At 50.5% G+C, this 12,153-nt stretch overlaps 1 protein-coding gene across 1 annotated transcript in view; it reads right to left on the bottom strand.

Annotated features, from left to right (window-relative positions):
* The window catches only part of SPATA17 (spermatogenesis associated 17), a 308,936-nt gene that overhangs the window by 251,064 nt on the left and 45,719 nt on the right, over nucleotides 1-12,153 (bottom strand). The window lies entirely within an intron of this gene.

Raw genomic sequence — 12,153 nt, forward strand, 5'->3', positions numbered from 1 at the left:
ATTTAAAGGTTAAAATGTCAGGATACCGTGCACAACACCTTGAACACCACCCCCCTTCCCCTCCCCCTCCCATGACTAATTAGGCAATTGGAAGTTTTCAAATAGCTTAATTAGTACAAAAATTACATTTCATTTTTGGGGTGTAAAAATGGCCTTAAATTACCCCAGAATAAACTATTTTATTGCTTATGCACCCCAAATTTAATTTGAGAATTAAAATAATAATAATAATAATAATTGCCTTTTATTTATTTATTTTAATTTTTTTTAGTCACCTTAAAAGTAACCCAAAAGCCTAATTTTTCCTAATTTTTTTTGCATTTTTCATATGAAAGTATTTCTTTTTATAATTTTTACTGTTTTTTTTAAAAAATGCGCAAATCAGCCATTTAATACAGTTTAAATAATTCCAGCACTTTCCTTTTGCCCACTAACATCCTTCTGTATGATTCTGCAAATTAAATTGTCAGTTTTTGGGGTCCAGCAAGGTCACCCCACTTTTTCATGCGCTCTGACAGAGCGCTCGCTCTGAATCAGGGCCGGCCCTCTTTTTTTTTTTGAGCGGCCTCCTGGCCGCTCTCATAGCTGTGGGCTTGTGGGCATAGACCATCGCGACCATTGGGCTTGCGACGAGATCCTTGTGGTAGGGTCTCGTTGCCGCAAGCCCGAGTGCTTTCGGCTCTAACAGAGCCGGAATCTCTCCACTGACATCACTTGTGATGTCAGTGGGGCCGGCCCCAGACGGTAGGCGTTCCCATGGGAACGCCTTCGTCTGGGCAGACACGCCCCCGGCCCGCCCACCGAAGGGGGCGTGCTTTTACTCAACATTGACAGCACGCCCCCTTTGGTAGGAGACCCGGAGCGACGGTTTGCCCGTCGCTATCCGGGACTCGCGCATGCGCACAACGGAGCCGGCGCATGCGCGAGTCCCGGATAGCGCTCGCAAGCGGGTCGATGGGCCATCATCGACCCGCTTGCGAGCACATAGCGCTGCTTATCACTGCTTAGTACATAGACCCCTGTATCTCAAAGTAACTTTGCATTAGAGAGTAGAGCTCCCTTCTACATTTCTACCACCAAACTGAATATTCTAAAGTAGGTACACACTGGCGCGTCTTTCCCGGCGATTTTCCTTGAGCAGGGATAGAGCGTAAACACTAGGATGACGTAACTATATATTGTTCCACCCTTCATTGACATACATTAGGTCACATGCAATATCGTCAGGTTTTATGTGCAGCACGTCAAACCTGACGACATTGCTAGTGATTGCGGGCACCCATATATTGAGCGTAAACACTGAGCGATGTAGTTGATTTGTTGTAATGAAACGGCAAATTGACCCGACATTGCTTTAGTGTGCATCCAAGACTTTGCCTGTGCTGCTCCTTACCTTTGGAACTCTCTCGCTCTCCCTATCAGACTCTCAACCGCTCTACAAATCTTCAAAGGGCTCTGAAGACCCCACTACTTCATCAAGGCATTCCAGCTCTCATCCTAACCCACCTCATGCTCTTTCCTCCCTATCTTCCCCTTCTGTGTCACGTCTGTCTGTCTGCCACTCCCCTTGTGTCACGCCTTTCTGTCTGCCCCTCCCCTTCTGTGTCATGCCTGTCTGCCCCTCCCCTTCTGTGTCACGCCTGTCTGTCTGCCCCTCCCCTTCTGTGTCACACCTGTCTGCCCCTCCCCTTCTGTGCCACGCCTGTCTGCCTCTCCCCTTCTGTGCCACGCCTGTCTGCCCCTCCCCTTCTGTGCCACGCCTGTCTGTCTGCCCCTCCCCTTTATTATTATAATTATTATCCTTTATTTATATAGCGCCACAAGGGTTCCGCAGCGCCTCACAAAGTACATAAACAAATGAGCAAACACGAAAACAGCAACTTACAGTACAAAACAATACAGGATAAGATCATAGTTTATATACATTGCTGCAATAGTGATCACAACACCCAGAATAAGCAGTAGGGCGTCAGCTGGCAAGTATTTGGTGCCCTTATGGGGATTTTGGAGTAGATGATCGTATGAGTGAGTTAAGGAAAAGCACATGAGGGAAGAGGGCCCTGCTCGTGAGAGCTTACATTCTAAATGGGAGGGACATACAGACAGGGGTGACACAGATAGGATAGACAGTGAGGAAGAGGCATGTAAGCAGCAGGTTAGGATGAGAGCTGAAAGCCTTTGAAGTAGTGAGTCTTGAGAGCCCGTTTGAAGATTTGTAACATTTAGAATGGAAGCTCTCACAAGCAGGGCCCTCTTCCCTCATGTGCTTCTCTTTACATTTTCTTCTACTCCTTACTCCCCATTAGGGCACCTAACACGTGACTGATAACTCCCTAATACTTATTGTGAGTGCTTTAATCGCTATTGCAGCAATGTATATAATCCATGTCCTTGTCCTGCACTGTAATGTACTGTAAGTTACTCGTATCTTGTTCACTTATTAGTTCTATGTATTATGTAAGGCTCTGCGGACCACTTTTGGCACCATATAAATAAAGGATAATAATAATAATACCACCCAGCTTAACACATTTATATAAACAATTCCTATTTACTATACTAAACACAACACTACCACAATTTTCCCTTTAGCAGGATCAGATTTCTTGGCCAGGTGTCCTTGCTGAGGTGCACATAAATAGCCAGTGTGACCAGGGTTTATCACTCACTGTATTCCACTAGCTGATGCGGATTATAGCTGCACTTACAATTAAGGAGCGGGTGACGTAGACACAGTGTAGCAGTTAATGTCCTCTCCTCTCATCTCCTGCGCTGAAGCCAGTTATCTGTATCATTAGTGGATGTTCTGACATGCGATACGTCAGCTGGATCACTGTAACTACGATGGTTTCCTCAGTGTACACTCGCCCTAGGGTGCCGGCTGATGGTGAGGATAGTTTTAACTCTGTGACGAGCGCTGATTCAACACTGCTGAGAGACTTTAGTATTAGGTTACCTTCTATCATTTACTAGTTACGCGTCAGAATTAGAGCTCCGTAGGCGCAGTGCGTGACCGCCTCAAGAAAAAGACGCAACAGTCAGTGCGGGGTCCACTATTATCACCAGCAGTCACATGCCGGCCAGCTTCCCGCCGGCAACACGCGCTGCTGCATACTCACTATATATAAATTGATTAGGTTACTAAAATTCCAACAATAAAAGAAAATGAGGCCGCAAGCAGGACCATGGAGAGCGGGGGCGAATCGGAGAGACAAGAACACACCCACTCACAAAAATGTATGAAGTACTATGAGCAGCACCGCACGCTGGAAAAAGGTGGCGGATTTTAACCCCCTCGGCCAGGGGCAGATCCAGGGGGTGTGGTCTATCAGTGTGATTCTCCCCCCCGTAACACTTGTACGGTGTGAGAGGAGACTGCTGCTGCTCTGTAACCAGGGGCGTTTCTAGAGAGGAGGGGGCCCGTGTGCAGTCTCCGACACAGGCCCCCTCCTCTCTGGCCAGCAGCGCACTGAGCTGTACGCGGCCAGCACCAGAGTTATAGACTCTGGGCACTAGAGTGCGCCAAGAGTCTATAGAGTATGCACAGGTCACTAGGAAAATGGCCGCGGCGGCCATTTTCCCTGTACTGTGCATGTGCAAACGACGGGAAAATGGCCACGGTGGCCATTTTCCAGTCGTTTTTACAGCGCCGGACCCCCGCGCCGATGTGGGACTCCGGAGAGGTAAGTAATACTATGGGTGCAGGGTGTGCGGTGCGGGGCCCCCCTGGACCCAGGGGCCCGTGTGTCCCGCACACCCTGGACCCATTATAGATAGGCGCCTGTCTGTAACCCAGCACACAACAGCATGTGCTGGGCTGGGGAGAGAGGCTACCGCCACTGAGCAGCAGCAGCAGTCTTCTCTCTCGCTCTGTCCCTGCCTGATGTGCAAACTGACCCAAGCCCCTCCAAGAAGCCCGGGCCCGGGTAAAGAGTACCCTCCACGCCCCATCTCAGCGCCACTGGCCACAAGAAGAGAGCAAATAATAATAAGATCAGGGCTGTAACTAGGGGAGTGCAAGTGGTGCCGCCGCCCAGGATGCCAGGCAGCACTGTCCCTGCCCCATGGCACCTGTATTACCACCCTGATATGGTTTATACTCTACGCTTTGTGGAAGAATCAATCAATGTTACAAATTATCATCAAGGACCACACATCTTTCCCAGACCCTGACCGGACGAGAGTCTTTAGGCTCCCGGGGCTGAAGCCCCCCCAGGCTACACAATAATCTGACTGACACTAAACAGAGAACATCAGCACAATACACTGTACTTTGTACAAGCAACAAACTCCTCTATGGTCACACTGTACACTGGTGCACACACAGCAAGGATACAGATTGCTCAGCCTCATCTCTGACTCCTTAGTGAAATATATTCTGTTTACTTAATTATTAACCAATAAGTGTTCTGAAGGAAGAAATAAGCCTATATTACTAATGTGTCTCTAAGAAACATTTCATAGAATATTCAGATTTATAATATCACAGAGATTAATACAGAAATGTTTGTTACTTTGTTACAGTGATTAGGTTAGTGCTTAATATGATGTACTGAACTTTTACAGAAAGAGTGTGCTGTAAATACCGTAGGGTATATTTTACTTCCAAAGTGCATTTATGGTACATTCCTTCCTTCTTCTAATGTATAAAGTCCTTTGTACCCAGATGTCCTATCAGTCTAATACGTTTCCTATTTTGGGATGCAGTAGTGGAAATCAATGCTGCAGTCTAGTTTGTAGCTATCTGATACATCTGAGTTGGAAGGAAAGGACGTACCTCTCCCTGTGTCTGGCCCATATCAAACCCTCATCTGCACAAAGCTCCGGGGTGTGTATATATATTCTAGCAGAATCTTCTGGTTTTATTTCCAATGTAACATTGGATTGTCAGCTTTCTTTACGTGGAACATTAGCAATAGATATAACAGGTATATGAAGAAGTTGGGATGACTGGGGAATTAATCTGGTTGCTACGTATAGAATCAGGATAGATTTGCCCCCTCCCTCCATGGTGAATAGTAAATGCTTCTGGGGTTTGAGCCATTTAAAGCTGCACCCCGATTATTGCCACATTTCTTCTTGTCCTCAGACATCATCTATTTTATCTTTCAGAACCAGCCCGCTCATGTTGTAATAGGAACGGACAGATTAGTGGTTCCCAAACTTCCCTGAATCACGGTGCCCTATTGTATCACCGTTTTTGTCATGGCGCCCCGAGGCCAAAAGTTTCTTCTTGAGGAATACAGCAAAAAATATGAAATTAAGTGTATAATGCTGTATTAAAGTACTGCCTCAGAGAGACTTTGGCAATTAGCAATGTAATTATTTCAGAACACGTTGGAATAAAAGTTCCCATTTGTAAGGAATTTACATCATTCTGTTTCCTGTTTAATTTGCAGTAACACGTTATCCATTAGCACAAACGTAGGTTACTGTGTGGTAGAAGAGATATAGAAGTTGGATGTTTGATGAGAGGTGTCTCACCTGTAGCAGTGTAACAGGAGATGTGCTGGGAGAGGACCCTGCTCTTTCCCTTAGTAATTCACAGTTCAGTCTCCTCTTCCTATCATCACATGGCCACTGTCACACGACCATCACACCTCCTGATACTGTGACCATTCATATCATCTGATTGGCTCCTCATAAACAAGTTATATAAGGACAAGCAGGAGATGGAGACTAAGGGGCCTATTTATCAATACATATTTGTGGGATATGGTCCATTCGATTTACCATGGAGGGAATCTGCTGTGGTCATTCCATGCACAGTATCATAAGGACGATGGAGGGTGCGTGCTCACAGCTCCCTCTGCCAACCTTAACAGACAACATTCTGCCGCCATCATCACCCTTGGCCAGGCTACTCACCCACCTTAGCTACTCACTTACCCCATTTAGAGACTAGAGAATCAGGCAGGCAAAGCTTGGGAGGCGTTGCTCAGAGCCCCAGACTATGGGTTAAAAAGGCAGGGGAAAAAGCACGAGTGCCGAAACATCAACCACACAGACAGCTTATCAAGCTTAATGGAGCGCCAAGTGAGGCCAGCTCAGGAACCACACTGGAGGGATAAATGTATGACTGAGATCATCGAGCAGAGTACAGTCCAGGAGGAAGGCACAGAAAAGAGGAGAAAAAAAAGAGAGGGAAATAGAAAATAGGAAGAAAGAGAAAAAAAAGAGGGGGAGGGAGTGAGACTGAAGAGAGAGACAGGACAAAGAAGGGGAAAGATATGGTGAAGAGGGAATAGATAAATTGAGAAGAAAAAAAAAAAAAGAGGTGTATAATATGAAAAAGAGGAAGCCAAAATAGAGAGGAAGAGAAAAAAAGGGGCAGAGAGAAAAGAAGGGAGCACGGGAGAGAAACAGTGGAGGAGAGACAGGGAAAAAAGGGTAAAAGAGAGATGGAAAAGAGGGGGGAGAAACAGAGCGAGACACGGAGAGATGTGGGGAGGGAAGAGGAAAGAGGGAGAAACAGGGAGAGGGGGTACATGAGAGTACAAAAGTGGGGAAGAAGGATGGCATAAGAGAGGGAGAGCGAGACGGGGAGGAAGAGGTGAGAAGAGAGGGGGAGAGAGAGTGAGATGGGGAGGAAGAGGTGAGAAGAGAGGAAGAGAGAGAGGCGGGGAGGAAGAGGGAAGAAGAGAGGGGGAGAGAGAGGCGGGGAGGTAGAGGTGAGATGAGAGGGGGAGAGAGAGACAGGGAGGAAGAGGGGAGAAGAGAGGGGAAGAGAGAGAGACGGGGAGGAAGAGGGGAGAAGAGAGGGGAAGAGAGAGACGGGGAGGAAGAGGGGAGAAGAGAGCAGGAGAGAGAGTTGGGGAGGAAGAGGTGAGAAGAGAGGGAGAGAGAGACGGGGAGGGAGAGATGAGAAGAGAGAGAGAGAGACGGGGAGGGAGAGGTGAGAAGAGAGGGGGAGAGAGAGACGGGGAGGGAGAGGTGAGAAGAGAGGGGGAGAGAGAGAGACGGGGAGGGAGAGGTGAGAAGAGAGGGGGAGAGAGAGACGGGGAGGGAGAGGTGAGAAGAGAGAGAGAGACGGGGAGGGAGAGGTGAGAAGAGAGGGGGAGAGAGAGATGGGGAGGAAAAGGTGAGAAGAGAGGGGGAGAGCGAGACGGGGAGGAAGAGGTGAGAAGAGAGGGGGAGAGAGAGACGGGGAGGAAGAGGTGAGAAGAGAGGGGGAGAGAGAGACGGGGAGGAAGAGGTGAGAAGAGAGGGGGAGAGAGAGACGGGGAGGAAGAGGTGAGAAGAGAGGGGGAAAGAGAGATGGGGATGGAGAGGTGAGAAGAGAGGGGGAGAGCGAGATGGGGAGGAAGAGATGAGAAGAGAGGGGTGAGAGAGAGGTGAGAAGAGAGGGGGAGAGAGAGACGGGGAGGGAGAGGTGAGAAGAGAGGGGGAGGAAGAGGTGAGAAGAGAGGGTGAGAGAGAGAGGTGAGAAGAGAGACAGGGAGGAAGAGGTGAGAAGAGAGGGGGAGAGAGAGGCGGGGAGGAAGAGGTGAGAAGAGAGAGGGAGGAAGAGAGATGGGGAGGAAGAGGTGAGAAGAGAGGGTGAGAGAGAGGTGAGAAGAGAGACAGGGAGGAAGAGGTGAGAACAGAGGGATGGGGAGGAAGAGGTGAGAAGAGAGGGGGAGAGAGATAGGGAGGAAGAGGTGAGAAGAGAGGGGGAGAGAAAGGTGAGAAGAGAGGGGGAGAGAGGCGGGGAGGAAGAGGGGAGAAGAGAGGGGGAGAGAGAGGTGGGGAGAAGAGAGGGGGAGAGAGACAGGGAGGAAGAGGTGAGAAGAGAGGGGGAGAGAGAGAGATGGGGAGAAGGAGGGGAGAAGAGAGGGGGAGAGAGAGGCGGAGAGGAAGAGGGGAAAAGAGAGGGAGAGAGAGGCGGGGAGGAAGAGGGGAGAAGAGAGGGGGAGAGAGCCGGGGAGGAAGAGGTGAGAAGAGAGGGGGAGAGAGAGAGAGACGGGGAGGAAGAGGTGAGAAGAGAGGGGGAGAAAGAGGCGGGGAGGAAGAGGTGAGAAGAGAGGGGGAGAGAGAGACGGGGAGGGAGAGGTGAGAAGAGAGGGGGAGAAGAGAGGGGGAGAGAGAGACAGGAAGGAAGAGGTGAGAAGACAGGGGGAGAGAGACGTGGGAGGAAGAGGTGAGAAGAGAGGGGGAGAGAGAGAGACGGGGAGGAAGAGGTGAGAAGAGAGGGGGAGAAAGAGGCGGGGAGGAAGAGGTGAGAAGAGAGGGGGAGAAAGAGGCGGGGAGGAAGAGGTGAGAAGATAGGGGGAGAGAGAGATATGTGGAGGAATAGGTGAGAAGAGAGGGGGGAGAAGAGAGGGGGAGAGAGAGACAAGAAGGAAGAGGTGAGAAGAGAGAGAGAGACGGGGAGGAAGAGGTGAGAAGAGAGGGGGAGAAAGAGGCGGGGAGGAAGAGGTGAGAAGAGAGGGGGATAGAGAGATATGTGGAGGAATAGGTAAGAAGAGAGGGGGGAGAAGAGGGGGAGAGAGAGACAGGAAGGAAGAGGTGAGAAGAGAGGGGGAGAGAGACGTGGGAGGAAGAGGTGAGAAGAGAGGGGGAGAGAGAGAGAGAGAGAGAGAGAGAGAGGCGAGGAGGAAGAGGTGAGAAGAGAGGGGGAGGAAGAGGTGAGAAGAGAGGGGGAGAGAGAGGCGGGGAGGAAGAGGTGAGAAGAGAGGGGGAGAAAGAGGCAGGGAGGAAGAGGTGAGAAGAGAGGGGGAGAGAGAGATATGTGGAGGAATAGGTGAGAAGAGAGGGGGGAGAAGAGATGGGGAGGAAGAGGTGAGAAGAGAGGGGGAGAGAGAGAGGTGAGAAGAGAGACAGGGAGGAAGAGGTGAGAAGAGAGGGGGGGAGAGAGAGATGGGGAGGAAGAGGTGAGAAGAGAGGGGGAGAGAGATGGGAAGGAAAAGGTGAGAAGAGAGGGGGAGAGAGAGGTGGGGAGGAAGAGGGGAGAAGAGAGGGGGAGAGAGACAGGGAGGAAGAGGTGAGAAGAGAGGGAGAGAGAGGCGGGGAGGAAGAGGGGAGAAGAGAGGGGGAGAGAGCCGGGGAGGAAGAGGTGAGAAGAGAGGGGGAGAGAGCCGGGGAGGAAGAGGTGAGAAGAGAGGGGGGAGAAGAGAGAGACGGGGAGGAAGAGGTGAGAAGAGAGGGGGAGAAAGAGGCGGGGAGGAAGAGGTGAGAAGAGAGGGGGAGAGAGCCGGGGAGGAAGAGGTGAGAAGAGAGGGGGAGAGAGAGAGAGAGATGGGGAGGAAGAGGTGAGAAGAGAGGGGGAGAAAGAGGCGGGGAGGAAGAGGTGAGAAGAGAGGGGGAGAGAGAGAGAGAGATGGGGAGGAAGAGGTGAGAAGAGAGGGGGAGAAAGAGGCGGGGAGGAAGAGGTGAGAAGAGAGGGGGAGAGAGAGACGGGGAGGGAGAGGTGAGAAGAGAGGGGGAGAAGAGAGGGGGAGAGAGAGACAGGAAGGAAGAGGTGAGAAGAGAGGGGGAGAGAGACGTGGGAGGAAGAGGTGAGAAGAGAGGGGGAGAGAGAGAGACGGGGAGGAAGAGGTGAGAAGAGAGGGGGAGAAAGAGGCGGGGAGGAAGAGGTGAGAAGAGAGGGGGAGAAAGAGAGGGGGAGAAAGAGGCGGGGAGGAAGAGGTGAGAAGAGAGGGGGAGAGAGAGATATGTGGAGGAATAGGTGAGAAGAGAGGGGGGAGAAGAGAGGGGGAGAGAGAGACAGGAAGGAGGAGGTGAGAAGAGAGAGAGAGACGGGGAGGAAGAGGTGAGAAGAGAGGGGGTGAAAGAGGCGGGGAGGAAGAGGTGAGAAGAGAGGGGGATAGAGAGATATGTGGAGGAATAGGTAAGAAGAGAGGGGGGAGAAGAGGGGGAGAGAGAGACAGGAAGGAAGAGGTGAGAAGAGAGGGGGAGAGAGACGTGGGAGGAAGAGGTGAGAAGAGAGGGGGGGAGAGAGAGAGAGAGAGAGGCGAGGAGGAAGAGGTGAGAAGAGAGGGGGAGGAAGAGGTGAGAAGAGAGGGGGAGAGAGAGGCGGGGAGGAAGAGGTGAGAAGAGAGGGGGAGAAAGAGGCAGGGAGGAAGAGGTGAGAAGAGAGGGGGAGACAGAGATATGTGGAGGAATAGGTGAGAAGAGAGGGGGGAGAAGAGAGGGGGAGAGAGAGACGGGGAGGAAGAGGTGAGAAGAGAGGGGGAGAGAGAGGCGAGGAGGAAGAGGTGAGAAGAGAGGGGGAGAGAGAGAGACAGGAGGAAGAGGTGAGAAGAGAGGGGGAGAGAGAGGCGGGGAGGAAGAGGTGAGAAGAGAGGGGGAGAGAGAGAGATGGGGAGGAAGAGGTGAGAAGAGAGGGGGAGAGAGAGAGAGACGGGGAGGAAGAGTGAGAAGAGGGGGGAGAGAGAGATCGGGAGGAAGAGGGGAGAACAGAGGGGGGGAGAGACGGGGAGGAAGAGGTGAGAAGAGAGGGGGAGAGAGAGAGACGGGGAGGTAGAGGTGAGAAGAGAGGGGGAGAGAGAGAGAGACGGGGAGGTAGAGGTGAGAAGAGAGGGGGAGAGAGAGAGACGGGGAGGTAGAGGTGAGAAAAGAGGGGGAGGAAGAGGGGAGAAGAGAGGGGGAGGAAGAGGTGAGAAGAGAGGGGGAGAGAGAGAGAGATGGGGAGGAAGAGGGGAGAAGAGAGGGGGAGAGAGGAAAAACACGGTAATGCTGGGCATAAGCGTTAGCGACCTGGTAAATGACGGTTCTCTAATCATATTGCTAAATAAATCCATTGACATTAGAAGCTGTAACACACAAATAACCCATCTCCAGATACAATTTACAAAGGTGAAGGTAATCAGTGTCTTGCACATGGACAGAGCTGGGTGGAGTGGTACAGACCTTCTTGGATAATGTTACCAAATGCAATTTTGTTTACTGGGACCTGATATGCAGATGAGATACAAGGAATGGAGAAAGCGCATTTACAGGGACACGTCCTGGTGGGTTATGGACTGAAAAGAGTTTTTCTCTCCACAAAAAGATTAGGGACCTCACTCAGAGCCGCTTGCAAAATGCGAGGCTCGCTCTGAATGAGGGAGGCCGCTTCTTCTTTAAAATCCAGCCTCCTGGCCGCTCGCTAAGCTGTGGGTGACCACCCACAGCTTTAGCGAGTGACCAGGTGATGGTCGAGACCATCGCGACCATCGGGGCTTGCGAAGAGACCCTTGGGGTCGGGTCTCGTCTCCCGCAAGCCCCAGGAGGCTTCCTGCTCTGTCACTGCTGATGTCAGTAGGGCCGCCTACAAACGGCAGGCGTTCCTTCAGGAATGCCTCCGTTTTTCCGGCCACCACCCCTCCCCGCCTACAAAACGGGGCGAGCTGTCGATCAACATTGACAGCCGCCCCTTTTGTAGCGAGCCCCGAAGCAAGTGAATTTGTCACTCGCTCCAGGGCTAGCGCACACACACTGCGGCCGCCGCGTGTGCTCAGGGCCTCACCATCGACCAGCTTGCTAGCGCATAGGCGCTTGCGAGCGGTCTGAATGAGGTCCTAGGTCAATTCAATGCATTAAGGTCAGGGCCATATTAACATTGGGGCGGGTGGAGCTACAGCTACAGGCCCCCATGGTAAGAGACCCACAGGATCCACCTAATATTGTAGCAGTACTTGCATTGCCACATCACTTTTTCTGTTTGGCAATCAGGATGGCATTAACAGATTTATTTAATTTTTTTTTTTTTTTTTTTAAGTGTAAAGACTTAAAATATTTTTAAATCATTTATTTTTTTTATTTTTTGAGAAGGAATAAGGGAATAAATAAATAAAATAGATAGAGGCCTCTGAAATGTCAAAAACAGAAAATAACAACAAGGTGGGCGCTGTCATATTACAGAGACCACTATTATACAGATTGTCAGATTTATCAAATCAATATTGATCAAATTCAACGAGTAGATAAAGAAACACATGAATATATCTAATAACAATAAGTATCACATAATAAGGTTAAAAATACAGCTTCTCTCATAACCACAGCTCAAATCCTACTGAAGGTTCATATGGTAATGATTTCCCAATCAACAAAGAGCATCTTGTGTGACTGTAAAATAATGAACTGATACTGAATTAACATGCAATTCCGATTGGCTAGAAAGGTGCCGAGAAACGTGTCAAGCCAAACGCGGCCCGGCCCCAAATCCATGCCTACTGGCTGCTGATGGCA

This window comes from Taudactylus pleione, unplaced genomic scaffold (genome assembly GCF_031769625.1).
Source record: "Taudactylus pleione unplaced genomic scaffold, aTauple2 ptg000608l, whole genome shotgun sequence".
Lineage (NCBI taxonomy): Eukaryota > Metazoa > Chordata > Amphibia > Anura > Myobatrachidae > Taudactylus > Taudactylus pleione.